General features: G+C 44.2%; 1 pseudogene; it reads right to left on the bottom strand.

The window, feature by feature from the left end:
* Positions 1-8,682: 8,682 nt before the first annotated feature.
* LOC141318838 (uncharacterized) lies at positions 8,683-10,589 on the bottom strand (annotated as a pseudogene).
* Between the last annotated feature and the right edge of the window lie 147 nt (positions 10,590-10,736).

The raw sequence follows: 10,736 nt of genomic DNA, 5'->3' as shown, positions 1-10,736 counted from the left end.
CAGCCGACAAAGCTGCAATAGGCCAGATACCGGTATCGCCTGTGACAAGAGGACTACCATTAGTGTTGTAAATAAAAGGAGTGAAATTTCAGATAAATTGAAGGCATTGAATGGAGAACTGCCTAGGACTTTACTGGAATTGGACCGGTGGAAGGCTACGTAGTTTCTACTTTATACTGGACCAGTGGTTCTGAGAAGAGTGGTTTCACCTGCTGTATATATTTACTATCTTTCCTTGATGGTTGCAATATCAATGCTGTTGAATTCTGATGATGCATAGCGTGAGAAACACTTGGACTATATCAGAGAGCCACTCATGTACTATTTGAGGAAGTGTGAGGATATATATGGAAACACCTTCACTGTATACAATGTGCATTCACTACTTCACCTACCAGATGATGTGGAACACTTCATTTCTGGCTTTCCAAGTGAGAACTACCTGCCCAAATTACCAAGCATCTGGCAGAACTATAGCAAATTTACAAAATGTAGGCCCTTGACCAAAGAGGTTTACTCTCATCTTCACAAGGCCACAAGATTGTTGTTTCATTCTTTAGAACAAGGACTATGTCTTTGTAAATGAAATACACCCCCAGTGCTACACCGAGAGAACCTTGTGATTCTAACTCGCTCAACATCATCCGCGTTGGAGATATCAGCAGAACTAGACGTAGACTGATCAGCAAACAGCAGTTGATTCATAAAGTTGTCTGTCTGCCAAACAAACCCGAAGAAGCTGATACAGGGTACATTTTGTTCACCTTGCTGCCTGAAATAGAACGTAATTGAATTGTAAGTATGTTACTGAAACTAATGTTCCTAAGGCTGATGATACAAGGGGCAACTTTTAAGCAATGTTGCCGGACAAATTTAGGCAATGTTGCAGGCAATCAGTTGACACACAGTGCGCACAACCAATCCAGATAGAAATTTGTTACCCAATCTCAATGGAAAACTGGCCACGCAACATTGCTCCAAATTTGCTCAAAGTTGCCCCGTGTATTATCAGCCTAATAGCTTTTCCAAAAATTATCCTTGTGAGGGTGTGGAGGTTTTATATGATGCCCTTATATTGATTGCATGCAACACATTCAAAGAAGTTAGTTGTTGCAGTCGCAAGAGACCCAAACTGAAACAAAACACTTGTCTGTAATTACTGATTTGCTCTGATTCTTTTATAGGTCTTATTATGTGGATCAGGGCAGTTTGGACAGAGCCGAATGGAGAAGAGGTTTGGGTGAAGGACAACCTAGTTTACTGGCCACCAGGGGCTAATGTAAACAAAGTAGCTAAAGAGATGCAAAAACCAGCAAGCAGCCGGAAAAAGTTTCTACTGCTAAATCAGTTTTTCTTTTACTACCCTAATTAGGGGTGTTTGATATGATGATTTTTGATTGTGGATGATTAAAATGTCTCTACAATCTGCTTTTGAATAAACATTGTAACTCAAAACTCAAAACCTGTAGTTTTTCAGGACGACACGCCGTTGACAACATTTGCGCACAATTAAAAAGAATCACAGATGAATGGGGCATAACAGACAAAATTCAGGCTGTAATAACAGTCAATGGTGCTGATATGGTTGCAGCTGTGCGCAAAGCAGGTTGGGCACATTATCCGTGTTTTGCACACACTCTAAATTTAGTAGTAAAAGACTCTATTAAAGCTCTCACTGATCTTCTTGACATCCAGGAGAGATACAGTGCTATAGGAGCTTTATTCCACCACAGCACAAGAGCAGCCGAGAGGCTTAAAGAAGTTCAGAAACAACTGAAGTCTCCAGAACACAAACTGATACAATCAGTTGAAACAAGATGGAACTCTGTGTTCTATATGTTCAAAAGACTGTGAGCAGAAGGAAGCTGTTACCACAGTCCTCTGTCTTCTTGGAAAGACTGTGCTTAAGTAAGAAAGACTGGTCAGTGATCAGTCTGTCCATTGATTTCACTGGTATCACTACTTCTGAGACATATCAGTGCCAAGGTAGCAAGCTAGCTGCTGAGCTGTCAGCACAATGCCAACGTTGTATCAGACGTATTGAAACCTTTTTACGGTTTGGCTTTCACACTTTGGCTTTTACACTTTATTTACTTTATTATATACAAGCAATTATTTGCACATTGTTTATAAATAAGGCAATGTTTAGTGTCTAATGAAAGAAAAACTATTTATTTTGTTATTTTGAACAAAACAGTGAACAAAAACTAAAAAAAAATTTTTTAAACATTTGTTTTCCAGTAATAATTTTGTGTTCCTTGTTTATTTAAAATGTATTTAAAATGCATATTTATTTTAAATGTATTTGTTCATAGTCAGAGAAGAAGTGCTAAAAGAGTTATACTTTATTTCATTATTGTTTCTGAACAAAACCCCCAGACTGAAGAAAAGTTTAAAAAATTCATTGTTCTCTAGTAATAATTCTGGGTTTGCACATCTAGATCATTACAAAATTAAAGATGTTTTTTTATTTGGCTTAAAAGTGTTTAAAATCCGTCCTGGGTTTTACTATATACATTTAATTATAGCTGCTTTGAGAGCAAAAATTACAACATATTTCATTGTTCATGGATTGTTTTTCTGATTTAGCATATTAATGAGGCATTTAACTCATAATTCATGACATATTCAAGTTTATTTGTATAGCGCTTTTCACAATACAAATCGTTGCAAAGCAGCTGTACAAAAGTTTAGGCTACTACAATATATTTGGTAGCTTATTAGTGGTGAATACTGTATGTTAAGTCGATGTACATATGATATAATTGTAAAAAATCAGTAGCTGTGTAATCAAACAGATGATGAATACTAATAGTAATGATTATGTGCTGTAATCAAACTTGTAGGAAAATTATGTAGTGCTGTATGTTGTTTCGAGGCTGGCATCATCTGCGGTCCTCTGAGGGGTTGGCATCATCTCTTCTTCTGAATCCAGACTGATTCTTGTGTAAATCCTAGTTACCACGGGATGGAAATCCCGTGGCAGAGACAGAGAAATAATTAGCGTAGCTGCTGTTCCAACTTCCAACCAAACAAAAATTATGTGTTTAGCCAAAGCTGAAGAATATTAATGTGCATTTGATCAGATGTAACTGAAGTACAATGTTATGAGATACATTATGTGAATGCTTGGCTAAAGAGATGAGTCTTTAATCTAGATTTAAACATAGAGAGTGTGTCTTATCCCCGAACGTTATCAGGAAGGCTATTCCAGAGTTTGGGAGCCAAATGAGAAAAGGCTCTCCCTCTTTTAGTGGACTTTGCTATCCTAGGTACTACTAAAAGTCCAGAGTTTTGCGACCTTAGGGAGCGTGAGGGATTGTAGCGTAGTAGGAGACTAGTTAGGTATGCAGGAGCTAAACAATTAAGGGCCTTATAGGTAAGAAGTAATATTTTGTAAGTGATACGGAACCTAATAGGTAGCCAGTGCAGAGACTGTAAAATTGGGGTAATATGATCATATTTTCTCGATCTGGTAAGAACTCTAGCAGCTGCATTTTGGACTACCTGTAGCTTATTTATTGAAGAAGCAGGACAACCACCTAGTAGTGCATTACAGTAGTCCAGTCTAGACGTCATGAATGCATGAACTAACTTTTCTGCATCAGAAACAGGTAACATGTTGTAAGGAATTAATTAGCTCAAATTTATAATGATTCAAATAAGGAATCGAATCGAAAGATTCGGAACTTGATTAAATTGATTCAGAGTTAATAGATTACACTTCTTAACCATTCGTCCAGCAAAGTGGTCAATTCAGCATACTGTATTAACTCAAAAAGGTTTATATTATGTTCCTGGCCAAGATCACAAATAAACCAAAATATTACGTTAGGAAATTTTAAAGCTGAGGTAGCTTGATCTAAACACAGATAGAACTTTGTGAACATAAAATTCAAGACACTTCTTTTAATGAAACAAAGATTTATTGACTACTCTAAGACACAAAACTAATCTCTACTAAACACAAATGAACACACACACACACACACACACACACACACATTCACACTCACACTCATACAGTTCCGGGGATGAGAAATTACTGAGTTGAAGAGAACCCCAAATGTTCTAGTATCTTAACTAGTTCTTAGATCGCAACCTTAGAAAATCACAAAAGCAGAGACTTAGCTTTTAACTACTTAGGGAGTATTTTGCACCAGTTTCAGCGAAGTAAAGAGAGATCTTGTTACTTGCATTAGTGCCGGGAACGGGGGTTCCGGGGGCTCGTCTGAGCGAAAGTTCTGGTTGGTTGCTGGTCGATGAAGTCTTTGGGAGATCCTTCGAAGTTGAGGATTGGGTTGCTGGAGCCGATCTTTCGGTTGCCTGGTTACGCAGGTTGATGCGTTCGGAGCTCTTCTGTATCAGAGTTGCGAGACTTTGAAGAGTTTGGCAGTCACAAAGTTTCAGTTTGTTCTGTAGAGTTTTGATGGCACCGTCGCGTGCTTGGTCGAGTGGTCGAGCGCAGATGGAAAAGCACTCAAACCACAAGAGGCGAAAGGCGTGAGGCGAGAGCTGGGAGCTCTGAGTTCGCTGAGTTATTGCTGAGTTCGCTTAGTTCTGTTAGGAACATGAAGTTTTAAACGGGCCGCTAGGGCACGTCCCAAGATGCTGGGATCCAATGGCGTTGCTAGAGGGGCGGGTCTCGCCACCCCCTTTTCGTCCTGTAATTCCTTCTGGTACGTAACTTATTAGGATATCGATTTCTCTGCAACTTTTGTTATTAACTTCAATAAACTATTTCAATGCATAAAGTCAAAACAAAATATAATTTTCTCGTTCATTCAGACAAACTGCAATTGCCAAGATCATTCATCCCATATCAAACAATAGTATATCGCTTGCATGCTAATACATTTGACAACTTCCTTTCCCAAAGGCATATAATGCATAGATTAAACTCCAATCATCACATAAAACACAGCAGGCATATAAAAGAGAACATACTGTTGCTCTAATAGCAATACTAATAAGTTGATTGTCTCTTAAAGTTTGTCTTTGCAGTGTACGTATCTCTATTGAGAGACGGGGTGTTTTGGAACGTCAGAGGAGAGGGGGACAGGAAGTCCGAAAAACCATGTGAGTCACGCTGGACGCATCATGTGCCATGCCAGCTTTATTTCAGAAGACTGGAGGTTTGTTTCTTAGGTGCTCTGAGACAGAGAGCGTTTTCTTCTCTCTGGATGCGTAAGACGCAGATCTCGACAAAAGCGGTCCATACAATTAGCGTCTGGTGATTATCATGTGATGGTCATGTGTCAGCATTTTGACTGAGAAAGAGGGTCCTTTTGTTTCTTTGGAATATGGCCATTTCTGTTTTGTACGTTGTTCACCCAAGATTCCTACACATCCCCCTTTTGGCTGGTGATGTTTCTGGTGTGAACATCGGCAGGCACTGGAACAAGAGGCAGAGAGAGAGAACAAGGCACACACAAGACACAAACAACATCTCCATCACTAGCTGAAGTCTGGTGCAGGGATTTAGTTATTTGGCCTGGTTCAGTTAGAGGCACTTGCAATAACGTAGAGCCGCATCGGTTAGAATTATTGTTAATTTGGCGGTCTTGATTGACCGGAGTATCGGGAGTTCAACGAGGCGGTGTAGACGTGTGCTCGATCAGGTGCTACGTCAGACAGTGCATGGGATCGTATTCAAGGCGGGCTATCCATTAAGGAGTCTCTTTCTCGTAGCGCATAGGCCATGGGAGTAACTAGGCATTGCGTTTGAGCGTAACCGTTTTGGTACGACCGCAAATAGTTTGTTCATGAACTTGATAATTTAGTTTGAAAGGGTGCGGGGATTATCAAGATCTGTGACGGTGCTAAATCGTGATTCCGCTTGGAGTTTGTTCACATGTCGTTTTAAGGTGGCTAGGTTTAGAATGTTAAACAGAGTGCCTACAGCCGCAGCAGCCCCAGCAGGGCGCCCAATAATCGTTTGGGACGCCGGTTGTACCCGCTTAATTCAGTCTGGGTTACAATCATTTTCTGTAATTAGCGCAGCATGTGGTTCACATCTGCCTGTGCGTGGGCAAGGACTTCCCGTGTCTGACGGGTGTCGGCCCAAGAGTTTTGGGGGCTGATAGGGTGTAGTTTGTTCTGGAAAACATCATAGGGTCGAATCGGCCATACCTTTAGAGGTAGACTTTGCGGTTAGCTATTGGTAATCCTGATTACGCAGAGAAACAGACGGCGAATCATAACGTCTACCTGGAGATAGAAAATAACAACGGGTCAGTTAGCCACGAAGATCATGGTTTGGCGGGGTTGCTCAAATCGTTAACGAAATTTCTGGCAGTGATTTGCAACTAATTTGGTGTACTGAGTCAATCCCATCTTCAGGGGGCCTAGACTTAAAAGAAAAGTTAGGTCAGTTTCTGATGAGGGCTAGAAGGAAGGGACACATAGAGAAAGGGAGAAAAAGGAAAACACAAAGAGACACAATGACACTGACTGAGGTTAGACAGTAAGGATAAGTGTCACATGTGTGGAGCAGCTCCTCTCTGCTGGGTGGAGGTTGGTCCTAGCAGTGCGGCAGAGGAGAATGTTTAGGTGATTTGTGTTGTGTTTAGGAAGTTAGCTGTGTGTTCACCTAGAAGGATAGAAATCATGTTAGTGTGAGGCATAGTCATGAATTGTCGGTCTGTGTCAGTGGGTTTGGTCTTCCCCCTTTTGCTGTTAGTTGGAACCCCAATGTCTCTTTATCTGCTTTTGGCGAACCTATTGAGGAACTGCCTTGCTGCGCTTTTGGTTTGGTGGGCAACAGGCGAGAGCTTGTGGGATTCCTTTCAGTGGGGTAAGGACTTTCTCCGACTGGCGATAGGGAGTGTTCTGCCAAGGATGGCGGAACCGTAATACCACACTTGTAATACCACACGGAAATGTTTCCGACACTGAGTTCCTTGTGCGAAGGAGATGGCTAGCATGGGGCTTTACATCCAAATGTCTCTATATTTCCTGCATCATTTCTTTCAATTTTGAGTTGTGCTCGGTGGCTTGGGTTTCTTGGTTGAAGCTGGCAACACATCAGGCATCCTTCTATGTAATCTGCCACATCTTGTTGTATGCCAGGCTACTGTGCCACCTGTTTGAATGGGTTGTAGGTGGTTTTGGCACCACAGTGCACTGCGCATGGTGCATCGTGTGCATGCCTAAGCCTCATCCCCCTTTGGCTCTGAGGGACTACAAGCTTTGGCGCAGTGAGGGGCTCAGAGACATATGTGAGGGCACCATTTAGCGGATGCAGCATGTTCTTGACGGATTGGAGGGTGCGGAGGTCTGAAGATGTGGATTAGTCAAGTGTAGAACTCGTAGGAGAGTAAAGTTCGAAGATGTGAGCAGAAATGGGTGGGTCTGCTGATGTGGGAGTAGGAGGGGTGTTGCATACCAATGGTATGTTGGTGGCGGGTAAGAGCTGTAGCCATCGGGATGGGTGGGAGGGCATGAAATGTATTGAATGGTTGTGATGGGCAAGGGTCGCTGTTGAGCCGGACCACGCCCGCCTTCAGATTGCCCTGGTGATTGTCTGGGCAGTCATGGACTTACGCTGTGGGTATCAGTTTCATTGGGCCACAGTCCGGGACGTCCTTTGCAAAAGAGTCCCTGTACTCATGTAGAATTTCTTTAAGTCCTTGGTGATCTGCTTTCTTGAGTCTGGTGTCCTTTGGTAGGCCTTGGTGTCTGTGCTTCGTTGCTTTGAAGAGATTCAGGCTGCCGGCTGAGTTTTCCTGCCCAGGGGCTAGCACTGCGACAGATACTAAAGTGTCTTGGACATTTATGGCAGTTCTGAGTTGAGGGGGACCTGAGTCCCACGCTTGCAGTGAGCAGAGGGAAGGGCCTTGTTCTTTGCTGCTTGGCGTTGAACTTGAGCTTGGCCTTGACTTTGACACTGCATTGTCACTAAGCAAATTGAAGGCAACGTCTGTGGCTTGACACTGCGACTCATTGGGGACTACTGACTGGAAGGGCAATGGCTCATGGACTTGCGTCCACAACTTCAGGTGTTTAAAGTCTATCAAGGGTTTGAAGCGATTTAGCAGATCCTTTCCTATGAGGAGCGGATAGTTGTTTAGAGGTGAGATGTAGACTGGGTGGATGAGATTCATCGGTCCCACTGTTAGGTGAATTGGGCCACATGTTTCAGCTGTAGGCCCGTGTTTGAGTATGCTTGCAGATTCAGTTCGCACCCTTGGAGTTTGAAAGTTCCATCAGTTCTCGTTCTTGTTTCTTGAATTTTCTCAAGGAGTTCGGTTGACATTAGAGTGATGTCGGCTCCTGTGTCTAGAAGGGCTTCCACTTTGACATGACCTTCGATGGTGATGGGGAGGTAAAACTTTCTCGTTGTACCTTTCTCGGTGAGATCGCCTAGGAGTTGAGGGACTGGAGTTTGAGATGAGATAGGTACGAGTTCAGGACTGATTCGGTGTTCTTCGGAGGAGTGGCAGACGACCAGGACAGCACTTTCAGGTGATTGAGTTGTTATATCAGCAGGTGTTTGTTGGAAGCTTCTGTGATCTGACGTGTCATGTGTTGAGTCAGTTTCTGTCTCTTGCTCTGGATGTTTAAAGAAGCTTTCTTGTCCATCTGAAGTTATGACAGTTACAGTGTTCTTGGGGTAAGGAAAAGAGGTGCTGTTCTGTGTGGTTTGTTGGACCAGGTGGTCGTTGCCTTCTTGTCTGGCCGCTAGTCAGGCCGCAGTGGGTTTTCTTTCTTTTCCCACTTTCGATCCTCCTCTTTGCATTTGAAGAACTCTTGCATCATCATTCTCATCAGTTCTTGTGAATCAAAACACGGCAATGTCTTTTCTTCATGTGTAGATTCAGCTTGAGCTTGACCAACTGGAATCTTTGTAAGTTCTTTCGTCGATTTGTCGGACTGGTTGCATTAGATTCCCACGAGCCATTTCCTGAACTTCCTGATGAGGTTGGCTGACTCCATGATCTCTCCCATCGATTCTCACGAGGTCTTGGATGGTACCAGGATTTTTCCCAGTAGCGTTCAGGTGAGTGTTGTCGTCCGCGTGGTCCATCCCAGCGGTCGTTTCTTTGTGTAGGTCGGGCGCCAAAGTGAAAGTCACGTTCTCTGTTGAACGAGGATGGTCTCCATTCTCTAGGAGGTGGCTTGAAGCTTTCTTGGTGTTGGGCGCCCTCTAGGGTCATTTCTTGACATTGTGTGTTGAAATCAAGAACTGCAGTAGACTTGGTGCCTTTTTCTGACGCCACCTTTTGCTTGCCGTAGGCTTTGTGCGCCAGGTCTCGCAGCTGTTGAGACGTCATTGTTTGTGGGCATGCAAGGATGCCAAGGTGGTGGCTTACCGCAGGATGGAGATTTCTCAGAAAGAGAGTCTTAAAGTTCATGTCCTGCTCCATGTCAGGTTCATTGCGAGCTCCGAAGTATGCTTCTCTAAGCCGGCTATAGTATGCCTGGGAGGATTCATGACGACCCTGTTTTGTCTCCAGGGCGGCCACCAGTCCTTGCTCTGATTCCGGGACTGCAAATTCCTTGATGAGGGCTTGGCGGAGCGATTGGTAGTCATTCTTTGTGTGAGAAGGCTGTCGGTCCAGGAAGCTCCGCACTTCAGGGCTGGATGTCGTTCGCAGCACATAAAGTCTGTCTTTGTCAGTAACGTTGGGTCTCATTTCTAAGTGAAAATCAACATCATTCAAGTAAGAGTGGACGTCTTGACCATCTGGCACACTTGGGGTGAATTTGCTGATGTTTCGGGTCAGCTTGTCAAGGTCTTTGAGGTCCATGCCATGTGATGGGTTATGGCTGGCCTTGGGGAGTTCTCGTAGCTTGGGTGTGAGGTAGGTTTCTTCAGAAGGAGCTGGCGAGGGTTTCTGAGTCGCTCCCTCCCCCTTTTTCTCACGTGACGTTTCAGGAACATGGGACCCGGGCCTGCTTAGCAGGGGTGAGGCCGGGGCCCGTCGCGTCCTGGTTGGCTCAGGGCGCAGTTCATAAGCATGTCTGAGTTCGTTTTTGACACTGTCCAATTCCTCTTTCATGTCGTCAAGTTGTTGAGTGAGGTAACTTATCTCAGTTCTTGCCTCGTTCAGATGTGTTTCGAGGGCTTTAATTCTGCTGTTCTTGTCTCTGAAGTCCAGCCTTGCCTTTTCCAGTAGCTGCTCTGCGTACTGTAGCTTGTCGCTGAGGTCGGCGCGGGCGGACTTTGCGTGCTCCATTTCTTGTGTGTGGTTTGCTAGAGTTTCTTGTAGTCTAGCGATCTCCTCAGTTGCTCTGGGATCCGTCTCATTGGACCCTTCCCGTCGATCTTGAGCCTCCAGCTCTAGCTGCTCGATGCGTCGCTGTGCGCGTTTCAGCTCCTGCTGGAGATAGGCGGCTTGTCTGTCGCTCCGTTTGAGGGAGGCGATGAGGGTGTGACTCAGGGAGCCAGTGATCTTTGCTAGCTCTTTGTGTCCGTAGCTCTGACCTGGATCATGTTTCATGATGCCTGTTATGTTGTTGTCCAGTTGGTCTTGTGTCTGGTGTTTGACAGCTTCGGCGGCTTTGGGTAAGAGGCTGTCCGTCACGGCGCTTAGCCAGATTTCCAAGTCCTCCCAGTGACCAACGGGGTCTGTTGGGCGAGGCATGTTTTGATGCCGTGAGGAAAGACCAGACCACTGACTGACACAGACCTGTAGAAAGAAGAACAAACAAACAAAACAAACAAACAAAACAGTGGTGTGAGTGTGGTGGTGTCGGGTGTAAGTGGGTTTTGGGTGTGTTGTGTCGAGGTG

Source organism: Garra rufa, chromosome 1 (genome assembly GCF_049309525.1).
Source record: "Garra rufa chromosome 1, GarRuf1.0, whole genome shotgun sequence".
In the NCBI taxonomy this organism is placed as follows: domain Eukaryota; kingdom Metazoa; phylum Chordata; class Actinopteri; order Cypriniformes; family Cyprinidae; genus Garra; species Garra rufa.
Note: the sequence above shows the minus strand (reverse complement) of the source record. Positions and strands in the feature narration are given on the sequence as shown.